Below are 14724 nucleotides of genomic sequence, written 5' to 3' on the forward strand. Positions count from 1 at the left end.
ACAGTGTAGTTATTCCCTCCGTAAGGCAATCAAACAGGCAAAACGTCAGTACAGAGACAAAGTGGATTCGCATTCAACAGCTCAGACACGAGACGTACAGTTGAAGTCGGAAGTTTACATACACCTTAGACAAATACATTTAAACTCAGTTTTTCACAATTCCTAACATTTAATCCTAATAAAAATTCCCTGTCTTAGGTCAGTTAGGATCACCACTTTATTTTAAGAATGTGAAATGTCAGAATAATAGTAGAGAGAATGATTTATGTTCTGCTTTTATTTCTTTCATCACATTCCCAGTGGGTCAGAAGTTTACATACACTCAATTAGTATTTGCTAGCATTGCCTTTAAATTGTTTAACTTGGGTCAAATGTTTCGGGTAGCCTTCCACAAGCTTCCCACAATAAGTTGGGTGAATTTTGGCCCATTCCTCCTGACAGAACTGGTGTAACTGAGTCAGGTTTGTAGGCCTCCTTGCTCGCACACACTTTTTCAGTTCTGCCCACACATTTTCTATAGGATTGAGGCCAGGGCTTTGTGATGGCCACTCCAATACCTTGACATTGTTGTCCTTAAGCCATTTTTGCCACAACTTTGGAAGTATGCTTGGGGTCATTGTCCATTTAGAAGAACCATTTGCGACCAAGCTTTAACTTCCTGACTGATGTCTTGAGATGTTGCTTCAATATATCCAGATAATTTTCCTTCCTCATGTGGGGCTCTATTTTCTTATAACTAGATGTGATGCCTAGCTTAGAAAGAATACATTAATGATTAAACATAATAGGTTTGTGCTGTACTGATATAGATTGTTTAACATAACAAGCTGTGATTAATGTGAGGAACCGTTAGGGGGTAGGCTGAGACAGACTTGTGATTCACACACACACTGCCTCTTTGTTAAACCGCTCAAGGACATGTGTTCTGCTACAAAGAAGAACAAACTATGTCTGAGGTTGCTGACTCGAGACAAGTTGTAAAGATAACAACTAATGCCCGGCAACAGTGAAGCGCCAAGGGGCTGGGACCAGCCTGTGCGCCATCGATAGGTTGGGTTAGTTTAAACCACACCCAGCCTCTACTCTGACAGGCCCAGCAGGGAGCGGGAACTATCTCTGTCAGAGTATTTAAAGAAGAACTTATAACAAAAGCTCAGTTCTCTGTCTGCCCTGCGTGGTTTTTCAGTGGGCCCGTATATACGAACATCATATTTACCATTCAAGTGTTTGTATTAATTAAAATACTAGTCTATCTTAGAAGACGTGCATTGACCTCTTTTTGTTCCTATACCAGATTTGAATTGACGCAACTTAACAATTGGTGACCGCCGACGTGATCTGGTAGAGGGACTTCGCTGGGTATTGTCCGGCCGATTGGACATCGCTGTCGTTGGACGGTGTCACGAGTGCTGTAGGTGGGTGTAGTGGTGGAATCAAACGCAGGACACCGAAGTATAGTCCAACAGACTTTAGTAAATCTCCAACAAGGAAAGTACGACACGACTTGCCCGAAGGCGAAAATTACGCACGAAGGCGAACAAAACAAAAGCGCACTAACAGGTGCGTAAACACTCCAACGCAGTGGAGGGAAGCTCAACCGAGCGAAATAGCTAAATAAGCCCAACACACGACAGACCAAAATCAATAACACACAACACTAGACAAACACAACGAGAAACGTATAGGACACTAATTACGCTAAACGAGAACAGGTGTCACAACAAACAGACAAAAGCAAACGAACATGAAACATACAACGGTGGCAGCTAGTATTCCGGAGACAACGAACGCCGAAGCCTGCCCGAACAAGGAAGAGAGGCAGCCTCGGCCGAAACCGTGACAGTACCCCCCTTGACGCGCGGCTCCAGACGTGCGCCGACTCCGGCCTCGGGGGACGACCCGGAGGACGCGGAGCAGGGTGCGTCGGGTGCCCACGATGGAATTCCGTCAGGAGAGACGGGTCCAAAATGTCTCCCCTCGGCACCCAGCACCGCTCCTCCGGACCGTACCCCTCCCACTCCACTAGATATTGGAGACCCCCATCCGACGTCTCGAATCCAAGATGGACCTCACGGAGTACGCCGGTGCCCCTCGATGTCCAATGGGGGCGGAGGAGTCTCCCTGATCTCACTTTCTTGGAGTGGGCCAGCTACCACCGGCCTGAGAAGGGACACATGGAACGAGGGGTTAATACTTTTATATTCAACAGGTAGTTGTAATTTGTAACACACCTCGTTCAACCTTCCCAGGACTTTAAATGGCCCTACAAACCGCCGACCCAGTTTCCGACAGGGCAGGCGGAGGGGCAGGTTTCTGGTAGAGAGCCAGACTCGATCACCGGGTGCGTACACCGGTCCCTCACTGCGGTGGAGATCGGCGCTCGCCTTATGACGTCGGAGGGCCCGCTGCAGGTGGACGTGTGCAGCGTTCCATGTCTCCTCCAAGCGCCGCGCCCACTCATCCACCGCAGGAGCCTCGATCTGGCTCTGCTGCCAAGGTGCCAGAACCGGCTGGTAACCTAACACACATTGGAAAGGGGTTAGGCTAGTGGAGGAATGGCGTAGAGAATTCTGGGCCATTTCGGCCCAGGGAACGTACCTTGCCCACTCCTCCGGCCGGTCCTGGCAGTATGTTCTAAGAAACCTACCCACATCCTGGTTCACACGTTCCACCTGCCCATTACTCTCCGGGTGGTAACCCGAGGTGAGGCTCACCGAGACCCCCAACCGCTCCATAAAAGCTCTCCATACTCTGGAGGTAAATTGGGGACCTCGATCAGACACAATATCCTCGGGTACCCCGTAGTGCCGGAACACATGGGTGAATAGGGCTTCGGCAGTTTGCAGGGCGGTAGGAAGGCCCGGCATGGGGAGCAAACGACAGGCCTTAGAAAACCGGTCCACAACGACCAGTATAGTGGTATTCCCCTGTGAAGGAGGAAGGTCAGTAAGGAAATCCACCGAGAGGTGGGACCATGGTCGTTGTGGAACGGGCAGGGGTAGTAACTTACCCCTAGGCAGATGTCTAGGCGCCTTACACTGGGCGCACACCGAGCAGGAGGAAACATAAACCCTCACCTCCCTTGCCAACGTGGGCCACCAGTACTTGGCACTAAGACAGTGCACTGTCCGGCCGATACCCGGGTGTCCAGAGGAGGGTGACGTGTGAGCCCAATAGATCAATCGATCCCGAACCTCGAGCGGAACGTACTTCCGACCCTCCGGGCATTGCGGTGGACTAGGGTCGGTGCGTAACGCCCGCTCGAGCTCAGCATCGACCTCTCACACTACCGGTGCCACCAGACACGACTCCGGCAGTATGGGAGTGGGCTCCACGGACCTCTCCTCCGTGTCATACCGCCGAGACAGCGCATCTGCCTTACCGTTCTGTGACCCAGGGATGTACGTGATCTTAAATGTAAACCGGGTCAAAAACATATTCCATCTTGCCTGCCGAGGGTTTAGCCTCCTCGCTGCCCGGATGTACTCCAGGTTACGGTGGTCCGTCAAAATGAGGAAAGGGTGTTGAGCCCCCTCGAGCCAGTGCCTCCACACCTTTAGGGCCTGTACCAAGGCTAACAGCTCCCTGTCCCCACGTCATAGTTTCGCTCCGCGGGACTGAGCTTCTTGGAATAAAAGGCACAGGGGCGGAGTTTAGGTGGCGCGCCTGACCGTTGTGAAAGCACGGCTCCTATACCGGCCTCAGACGCGTCCACCTCTACCTGAAATGGTAAAGAGGGATCCGGATGCGCCAGCACTGGAGCCGAGGTAAACAGGTCCTTCAGCCTCCCAAACGCCCTGTCCGCCTCGGCAGACCACTGCAGATGCACCGGACCCCCCTTCAAAAGAGACGTGATGGGAGCTGCCACCTGTCCAAAACCCCGGATAAACCTCCGGTAGTAATTCGCAAACCCCAAAAACTGCTGCACCTCCTTCACAGTGGTTGGTGTCTGCCAATTACGCACGGCTGACACCCGGTCTACCTCCATCTTCACCCCTGACGCAGACAACTGATACCCCAAAAAGGAGACCGACTCCTGGAAAAACAGACACTTCTCTGCCTTAACATACAGGTCGTGCTCCACCAGCCTCCGCAACACTCTGCGCACCAGGGCCACATGCTCGGCACGGGTAGGCGAGTACACGAGAATGTCATCTATGTACACAACAACCCCCTGCCCCTGCATGTCCCTGAAGATCTCATCCACGAATGATTGGAAAACTGACGGAGCGTTCATCAACCCGTATGGCATGACAAGATACTCGTAATGGCCCGAGGTGGTACTAAAGGCTGTCTTCCATTCATCGCCCTCCCTGATGCGCACCAAGTTGTACGCGCTCCTGAGATCTAATTTAGTGAAGAAACGCGCCCCATGCAAGGACTCAGTCATGGTCGCAATCAGCGGGAGTGGATAACTGTACTTCACCGTGATCTGATTGAGACCACGGTAATCGATGCACGGGCGTAAACCACCATCCTTCTTCTTCACAAAAAAGAAACTCGAGGACGCAGGGGAAGTGGAAGGCTGTATGTATCCTTGTCTCAGAGATTCGTCTATGTAAGTCTCCATAGCTTTCTTCTCCTCCTGAGACAAAGGATACACATGGCTCCGTGGGAGCGCAGCTCCTGCCTAGAGGTCTATCGCACAATCCCCCTGCCTATGGGGTGGCAATCGCGTCGCCCTCGACTTACTAAACGCGATAGCCAAATCCCCATACTCAGGGGGAACGTGCAATGCGGGCACCTGGTTTGGACTCTCCACCGAGGTAGCCCCTACGGAAACGCCCCAAATATCGACCCACACACTGAGCAGACCACTCCATCAGAGCCCTCTCCTGCCACGAAATAGATGGGTTATGGGTACTCAACCAGGGCATGCCCAGCACCACCGGATACGCAGGCGAGTCAATCAGAAATAGCTGAATCATCTCCTGATGACCCCCCTGCGCACACATCCTAAGTGGCGCAGTGACTTCCCTGATCAAGCCCGCACCCAACGGACGGCTATCTAGGGCATGAACGGGGAAAGGGACATCAACAGGAAGAAGGGGAATCCCTAAGGCTAAACAAAACTTCTTATCAATAAAATTCCCAGCCGCGCCTGAATCTACCAGCGCCTTATGCTGGGAATGAGGTGCTACCTGTGGAAAACTCACAGGTATACAGAAATGTGCAACAGAGAGCTCTGGGTGAGTGGGGCGCCTACTCACCTGGAAGGAATCCCCTGTGCGGGACCTGTCGTCCTCTCCCCTAGGAGGCCATCCCCAGCACCTAGCCGCGGTGTGTCCTCCCCGACCACAGTTGGTGCAGGGGATGGACCCCCTAGTAAGCCGACCCCTCCTCTCTCTAGCGCCAGCGCCCCCGAGCTCCATGGGGCACGGCTCGGAGGCGCTGGAGGGTGAAATGGACGGACCCCCCTCGGGACGTCCCGCGGGTAGCTAGCAGGTTATCCAGCCTGATGGACATGTCGACCAACTGGTCGAACGTGAGGCTGGTGTCCCTACAGGCCAGCTCCCGACGGACGTCCTCTCGTAGACTACATCTGTAGTGATCGACGAGAGCCCGATCATTCCACCCTGCATCTGCCGCTAGAGTACGGAATTCGAGGGCGAACTCCTGGGCACTCCTCCTCCCCTGCCGGAGGAAGACCAGACGCTCCCCCGCCGCTTTCCCCTCCGGGGGATGGTCAAACACCGCCCTGAAGCGGCGGGAGAACTCGTCGTATGTGATGGTGTCCGCGTTGATCCTCCTCCACTCCGCGTTGGCCCATTCCAACGCCTTCCCGGAAAGGCAGGAGATCAGGGCGGACACGCTCTCATGTCCCGAGGGCGCCGGGTGCACGGTGGCCAGGTACAGCTCCACCTGGAGAAGGAAACCCTGACACCCGGCCGCGGTCCCATCGTAGGCCCTCGGGAGCGAGAGTCGGACTCCTCGGGGTTCCGGTGCGGGAATGGGCTGACTGGCCGATGGTGCTGGCAGGGAGGATGGCGGTGGAGGCGTCCCCCAGCCTCGGATGGTGGTGATCACCTCCTGCAGTGCGGTCCCCATCTGCAGGATCTGGTCACCTTGTTCCCGGACCTTGTCCTCCAGCGTCGCCTGGGCTGCTGCGGCTCCTGCTGATTCCATTCTTTAAGGTGTGTTATTCTGTCACGAGTGCTGTAGGTGGGTGTAGTGGTGGAATCAAACGCAGGACACCGAAGTATAGTCCAACAGACTTTAGTAAATCTCCAACAAGGAAAGTACGACACGACTTGCCCGAAGGCGAAAATTACGCACGAAGGCGAACAAAACAAAAGCGCACTAACAGGTGCGTAAACACTCCAACGCAGTGGAGGGAAGCTCAACCGAGCGAAATAGCTAAATAAGCCCAACACACGACAGACCAAAATCAATAACACACAACACTAGACAAACACAACGAGAAACTTATAGGACACTAATTACGCTAAACGAGAACAGGTGTCACAACAAACAGACAAAAGCAAACGAACATGAAACATACAACGGTGGCAGCTAGTATTCCGGAGACAACGAACGCCGAAGCCTGCCCGAACAAGGAAGAGAGGCAGCCTCGGCCGAAACCGTGACAGACGGTGTGTTTCACAAAGAGTCCGGACAACTAAAAACAGGTAAGCAGACACCTATTGTTATATAACTAAAGTTCTGCACATTGGCTTTATCCAAATTAATTTTGTGAAACACCTGTTTGATGTAAGTGAACTAAATTATGAATTATTATACGAATTATTATGAGTAGATAAGCACCATATTGTGACATGCAAACCTGTGGTAAATGTGAGTGTTAAACCATGGTACCATAGAGTATTGTTCCACCGGCAAGGTCCGTAACTACGAGGGTACGGCTAGGATCGGGGAAAATACTGAAACCCTCAGGCTAGGACCACCAGGGGTGGGAACTGGGGGTATAGGGAATTATTGGATTAAAAGTGTTGCGCTACTGGCAAGGATCGTAACTACGAGGGTACGGCTAGGATCAGAGGGACACTTAACATTTTTGATAGTGTTGCGCTATCGGCAAGGTCCGTAACTAGTACGGCTAGGATCGTAGGAGCACTTTAAAGTACACTATAGTGTTGCGCTTTGGCAGGGAGTTGTACTTGGGGGTACAGCCCAGATCGGAGGAGCACTTTAAAGTATAGGGTGTTGTATGAATGAGAGTGCGAATGATCCCAGTGTAATAAAAGAGTGATTGCAAATTAAATAAAAGAGTGAATGCGGGTTATTAAAATGAATAAACCTGTATACCTTGATAGAAAACTAATTAGGAGTTAAAGAAGACTGTGGTTGCTTAAACCGTATAACCCGTTAATAACAATTAGGAATAGATATACTAGGGTAGAGAAATTAAAATAAAATTTATATTAAAAGTGAGACATAGAATCATAGCCTAAGAATTTTAAATTTCTAAAATAAAGGTAAAAATAATGAATAACTAGTATGACTAAACTGAAACGTTTGAACTGATATAATTGAACTGTAACGTTTGATGTTTGCCATAGCATAATACTGGTTTTAAATAATTATGTTGAAGCAATTTGGTTTATTATTTGATTTAACGTTTGATGTTTGACATAGCATAATACTGGTTTTAAATAATTATGTTGAAGCAATCTGGTTTATTATTTGATTTAACGTTTGATGTTTGACATAGCATAATTGTCACGGATTCTGCCGAGGCTGCTCCTCCTCCTTGTACGAGCAGGCGTCGGCGGTCGCCGTCCCCGGAGTACTAGCTGCCACCGATCTTTGTTCTGTGTGTGATTGCTTTTGTCTGTCTGTCACACCTGTGTCCAATTGTTTATTGATCACCTGTCCTATAAGTTCTGTCTGTTTGCTTAGTAGGATTGTGTGTTGTTGTTCGCCTGTCGTAGTGCTGCGTGTTTCGTTTCTTGTTTTCTGTTTTAGTGTTTTACGCATTGTGCGTAATGCTCGCCTCTGTGTTTTTCGAGGCAGTTTGTTTACCGTTTCCTTGTTGGATTATTTGAGTAAACTCTGTTGGACTGAGCCTCGGTGTCCTGCGCCTGACTTCCACCCCACATACACCTCACCTCTTGACAATAATACTGGTTTTAAATAATTATGTTGAAGCAATCTGGTTTATTATTTAATTTAACGTTTGATGTTTGACCCTGCAAAATACTGGTTAAATAATTAGACTGAAATAATTTGGTTTAACGTTGAAATATAAATATGCACTGACTTTAACTAATTAGGTGGGAATAATTTGATTTAAATAAATAGACTAACGTACTTTAAATAACGGACGAATATTACGTTAAAACGAAAAACAGACAAAACCTGTTCGGAGTGGAAACAGGAGGGATGAACCGCGTAGGGGTAAATTTAAAGAAGCAGTGAGAGAGAGAGAGAGAGTAGGAGGGGGCCAGTACCCACTGATAGCCTTACCTAATCGTGGTCCTCTGTAGCTCAGCTGGTAGAGCACGGCGCTTGTAACGCCAAGGTAGTGGGTTCGATCCCCGGGACCACCCATACGTAAAAATGTATGCACGCATGACTGTAAGTCGCTTTGGATAAAAGCGTCTGCTAAATGGCATATTATTATTATTATTACTAATCTATTGGCGGGGAATGAAAGGGGCCCCAGCAACCTTAGATGTATACAGTAATAATAATAATAATAATATGCCATTTAGCAGACAGGCCATGAACACAGAGGACGTGGCCAGAGCGGTAGAAGGAATGACCCACCCCAAAACAGGAATAGTAAGGTTTGGGCTGCCGTTAGAGGGCAATGGGTTTCAGGGGATGCCCAGAGGACACTTTTGCCATGGGCCGATCACGGAGAGTATGTTGGGAAAATAACTGAATTGTGTAATAGCCTCAGAGAGAACAGTTAAAGAAATTGAATAGCGAACTGAAAAACCTGGCGATAGAGCTGTGAAAATTGAGTTGAGGACAAAGGAGAATAATTTATGGCTCTGGTTAGGAAAAAATAAATAAAAATAAAAATAAAAGAGACAGTCCAGCGAGTTAGATTGAGCTGTAAGATTTCAAGTAGAGGTCTAAATACTTGACTGGAAGGCAGTGCTTTGATACATTCTAATTGTTATTACTTTATTCGATAGGTTGCTTATAGTGGTGTATGCAAATAGTTGGTGAATTCTAGAACGATAATTTATTTTCGTTACGGGGACCAGGGGATGCAAGTAGCTTTAGCTATTATGCTGAGGGAATAGCACCAACCTATAGTGGGTTCTAGATTTGTTAAATAAACAAACTTATATTTTAAACTAAAGTGATGCAATAGGCTACAATTATAACATTATCAGAAAAAGGCACAATTTAATGTGAAATAGTTATTACAATTTTTATTAATAGTTATTACAGTTATTATCATTGATCCAGTAATTATAGAAGGATAGTAGAGGAAAGGCAAGGGATTAAATCTAATTTAGGGAAAGAAGAAGAGTATGAAGATATATTAGGGAGAAAATACCATTAACTGAGGGATATAAAATGTTTAGCTGAAAAAGACAACAGGAATAATTTACCGTACACCCTAATATAGACATTAGACCACACCAGAAGTAGAGATGGCAGGATCACCAGTAGCAATCATGAAGAGAAGGTTCCCAGAAAATAGTGAAGATATTGGTAATATCTCTAAAAAATGAGAAAAAGGACCAGAAAGATAGTAACTAAATGGCCAAAGAAGGGAACATTTGATGTAACCGTGATTGTATTGGCTAAAAAATGAAATATGACATTTACAGGGGGGACAGGAACAATAGAAGGGGAGACAGATTTTCCTAGGGGGTTGATCAAATAATTGATAATGGATCATTTGAGATGAGATCACATGTAGCAGATTTAGGGTAATCAATTAAATAATCATTGTATACTCGAGGAATTTTGAGTGGTTTTATGGATTGGTGTTTCGATTGTTTAGGTAGGTGGTAATATTGACACATGAGCAGAATCATGTGTCAAAAGGGGGATGATAGTAGATGGTAGGATTAAATAATAAATATATGTAGATGGTAGGATTAAATAATAAAATATACGAAGGAGAGGACAAAATACTTTAAAAAAAAAAAGATCTTTGTCCCCATGTGCAGTTGCATACCGTTGTCTTGCTTTTTTATGGCGGTTTTTGAGCAGTGGCTTCTTCCTTGCTGAGCGGCCTTTCAAGTTACAGTGGGGAAAAAAGTATTTAGTCAGCCACCAATTGTGCAAGTTCTCCCACTTAAAAAGATGAGAGAGGCCTTTAATTTTCATCATAGGTACACGTCAACTATGACAGACAAAATGAGAATTTTTTTCTCCAGAAAATCACATTGTAGGATTTTTTATGAATTTATTTGCAAATTATGGTGGAAAATAAGTATTTGGTCAATAACAAAAGTTTCTCAATACTTTGTTATATACCCTTTGTTGGCAATGACACAGGTCAAACGTTTTCTGTAAGTCTTCACAAGGTTTTCATATACTGTTGCTGGTATTTTGGCCCATTCCTCCATGCAGATCTCCTCTAGAGCAGTGATGTTTTGGGGCTGTCGCTGGGCAACACAGACTTTCAACTCCCTCCAAAGATTTTCTATGGGGTTGAGATCTGGAGACTGGCTAGGCCACTCCAGGACCTTGAAATGCTTCTTACGAAGCCACTCCTTCGTTGCCCAGCCGTGTGTTTGGGATCATTGTCATGCTGAAAGACCCAGCCACGTTTCATCTTCAATGCCCTTGCTGATGGAAGGAGGTTTTCACTCAAAATCTCACGATACATGGCCCCATTCATTCTTTCCTTTACACGGATCAGTCGTCCTGGTCCCTTTGCAGAAAAACAGCCCCAAAGCATGATGTTTCCACCCCCATGCTTCACAGTAGGTATGGTGTTCTTTGGATGCAACTCAGCATTCTTTGTCCTCCAAACACGACGAGTTGAGTTTTTACCAAAAAGTTCTATTTTGGTTTCATCTGACCATATGATATTCTCCCAATCCTCTTCTGGATCATCCAAATGCACTCTAGCAAACTTCAGACGGGCCTGGACATGTACTGGCTTATGCAGGGGGACACGTCTGGCACTGCAGGATTTGAGTCCCTGGCGGCGTAGTGTGTTACTGATGGTAGGCTTTGTTACTTTGGTCCCAGCTCTCTGCAGGTCATTCACTAGGTCCCCCCCGTGTGGTTTTGGGATTTTTGCTCACCGTTCTTGTGATCATTTTGACCCCACGGGGTGAGATCTTGCGTGGAGCCCCAGATCGAGGGAGATTATCAGTGGTCTTGTATGACTTCCATTTCCTAATAATTGCTCCCACAGTTGATTTCTTCAAACCAAGCTGCTTACCTATTGCAGATTCAGTCTTCCCAGCCTGGTGCAGGTCTACAATTTTGTTTCTGGTGTCCTTTGACAGTTCTTTGGTCTTGGCCATAGTGGAGTTTGGAGTGTGACTGTTTGAGGTTGTGGACAGGTGTCTTTTATACTGATAACAAGTTCAAACAGGTGCCATTAATACAGGTAACGAGTGGAGGACAGAGGAGCCTCTTAAAGAAGAAGTTACAGGTCTGTGAGAGCCAGAAATCTTGCTTGTTTGTAGGTGACCAAATACTTATTTTCCACCATAATTCGCAAATAAATTCATTACAAATCCTACAATGTGATTTTCTGGATTTTTTTTCTCAATTTGTCTGTCATAGTTGACGTGTACCTATGATGAAAATTACAGGCCTCTCTCATCTTTTTAAGTGGGAGAACTTGCACAATTGGTGGCTGACTAAATACTTTTTTTCCCCACTGTATATCGATATAGGACTCGTCTTACTGTGGATATAGATACTTTTGTACCTGTTTCCTCCAGCATCTTCACAAGGTCCTTTGCTGTTGCTCTGGGATTGATTTGCACTTTTCGCACCAAAGTACGTTAATCTCTAGGAGACAGAACGCGTCTCCTTCCTGAGCGGTATGATGGCTGCGTGGTCCCATGGTGTTTATACTTGAATACTATTGTTTGTACAGATGAACGTGGTACCTTCAGGCGTTTGGAAATTGCTCCCAAGGAGCAATTTTTCTGAGGTCTTGGCTGATTTCTTTTGATTTTCCCATGATGTCAAGCAAAGAGGCACTGAGTTTGGAGGTAGGCCTTTAAAATACATCCACAGGTATACCTCCAATTGACTCAAATGATGCCATGACATCGTCTTCTGGAATTTTTGGAAGCTGTTTAAAGGCACAGTCAATTTAGTGTATTTAGACGTCTGACCCACTGGAATTGTGATACAGTGAATTATAAGTGAAATAATCTGTCTGTAAACAATTGTTGGAAAAATTACTTGTGTCATGCAGAAAGTAGATGTTCTAACCGACTTGCCAAAACTATAGTTTGTTAACAAGAAATGTGTGGAGTGGTTGAAAAACAAGTTTTAATGACTCCAACCTAAGTGTACGTAAAATTCTGACTTCGACTGTATGTGGCAGGGTCTACAGACAATCACGGACTACAAAGGGAAAACCAGCCACTTTGCGGACACTGACGTCTTGCTTCCGGACAAGCTAAACACCTTCTTCGCCCGCTTTGAGGATAACACAGTGCCACCGACATGGCCCGCTAACAAGGACTGTGGGCTCTCCTTCTCCGTGGCTGACGTGCGTAAGACATTTAAGTGTGTTAACCCTCGTTGGGCTGCCAGCCCAGACAGCAACCCTAGCCGCGTCCTCATAGCATGCGCAGACCAGCTGGCTGGAGTGTTTACGGACATATTCAATCTCTCCCTATCTCAGTCTGCTGTCCCCACTTGCTTCAAGATGTCCACCGTTGTTCCTGTACCCAAGAAAGCAAAGGTAACTGAACTAAGTGACTATCGCCCCGTAGCACTCACTTCTGTCATCATGAAGTGCTTTGAGAGGCTAGTTAAGGATCATATCACCTCTACCTTACCTGACACCCTAGACCCACTTCAATTTGCTTACCGCCCCAATAGATCCACAGATGATGCAATCGCCATTGCACTGCACACTACCCTATCCCATCTGGACAAGAGGAATACATTTTAAATTTTTTGTCATTTAGCAGATGCTCTTATCCAGAGCGACTTACAGTTAGTGAGTGCATACATAAAAATAAAAAAAATCATACTGGCCCCCTGTGGGAATCGAACCCACAACCCTGGCGTTGCAAGCGCCATGCTCTACCAACTGAGCTACCTCTGTAAGAATGCTGTTCATTGACTATAGCTCAGCATTCAACACCATAGTACCCTCCAAGCTCATCATTAAGCTCGGGGCCCTGGGTCTGAACCCCGCCCTGTGCAACTGGGTCCTGGACTTCCTGACGGGCCGCCCCCAGGTGGTGAAGGTAGGAAACAACACCTCCACTTCGCTGATCCTCAACACAGGGGCCCCACAATGGTGCATACTCAGCCCCTTCCTGTACTCCCTGTTCACCCATGACTGCGTAACCACGCAAGCCTCCAACTCAATCATCAAGTTTGCAGATGACACAACAGTAGTAGGCCTGATTACCAACAATGACGAGACAGCCTACAGGGAGGAGGTGAGGGCCCTGGGAGGGTGGTGCCAGGAAAATAACCTCTCACTCAACGTCAACAAAACAAGGAGCTGATCGTGGACTTCAGGAAACAGCAGAGGGAGCAAGCCCCTATCCACATCGACGGGACCACAGTGGAGAAGGTGGAAAGCTTCAAGTTCCTCAGCGTACACATCACTGACGATCTGAAATGGTCCACCCACACAGACAGTGTGGTGAAGAAGGCGCAACAGCACCTCTTCAACCTAAGGAGGCTGAAGAAATTCGGCTTGGCCCCTAAAACCCTCACAAACTTTTACAGATGCACCATTGAGAGCATCCTGTCGGGCTGCCCTCCAGTACACCTACAGCACCCGATGTCACAGGAAGGCCAAAAAGATCATCAAGGACATCAACCACCCGAGCCACGGCCTGTTCACCCCGCTACCATCCAGAAGGCGAGGTCAGTACAGGTGCATCAAAGCTGGGACCGAGAGACTGAAAAACAGCTTCTATCTCAAGGCCATCAGACTGTTAAATAGCCATCACTAGCCGACTTCCACCCGGTTACGCAACCCTGCACCTTAGAGGCTGCTGCCCTATGTAGACTTGGAATCAATGGCCACTTTAATAATGGAACACTAGTCACTTTAATAATGTTTACATACTGCTTTACTCATCTCATATACTGTATTCTATTCTACTGTATTATAGTCAATGCCACTCCGACATTGCTCGATCTAATATTTATATATTTCTTAATTCCCTTATTTTCCTTTTAGATTTGTGTGTATTATTGTGAATTGTTATATACTACTGCACTGTTGGAGTTAGGAACACAAGCATTTCGCTACACCTACAATAACATCTGCTAAATATGTGTATGTGACCAATAACATTTGATTTGATTTGATTTTACAACACCTGGATAGGTATTTTAAGTATCAGCTAACCACATCATGGGCACATTCCTCTGCCCAGGTGTCGCTTACAACTGCCAGATCGTACAACATCTGGATAGGTATTTTAAGTATCAGCTAACCAAATCATATGTTATAGCGATCCAGTGTTACAGTCGATGACGTAGCACGCAACCATTGGTTGATGCATGCAACATCTGAGCAGGGGAACGCTGCCAATGTTCCTTCCCGCTCCTCCAACCTGGCCAGGGGCAACTAGAGTGGCACCGCCCCGATCAGAAGAAATGAGGGTGTGGGGT

Source organism: Coregonus clupeaformis, chromosome 15, assembly GCF_020615455.1.
Source record: "Coregonus clupeaformis isolate EN_2021a chromosome 15, ASM2061545v1, whole genome shotgun sequence".
NCBI lineage: Eukaryota > Metazoa > Chordata > Actinopteri > Salmoniformes > Salmonidae > Coregonus > Coregonus clupeaformis.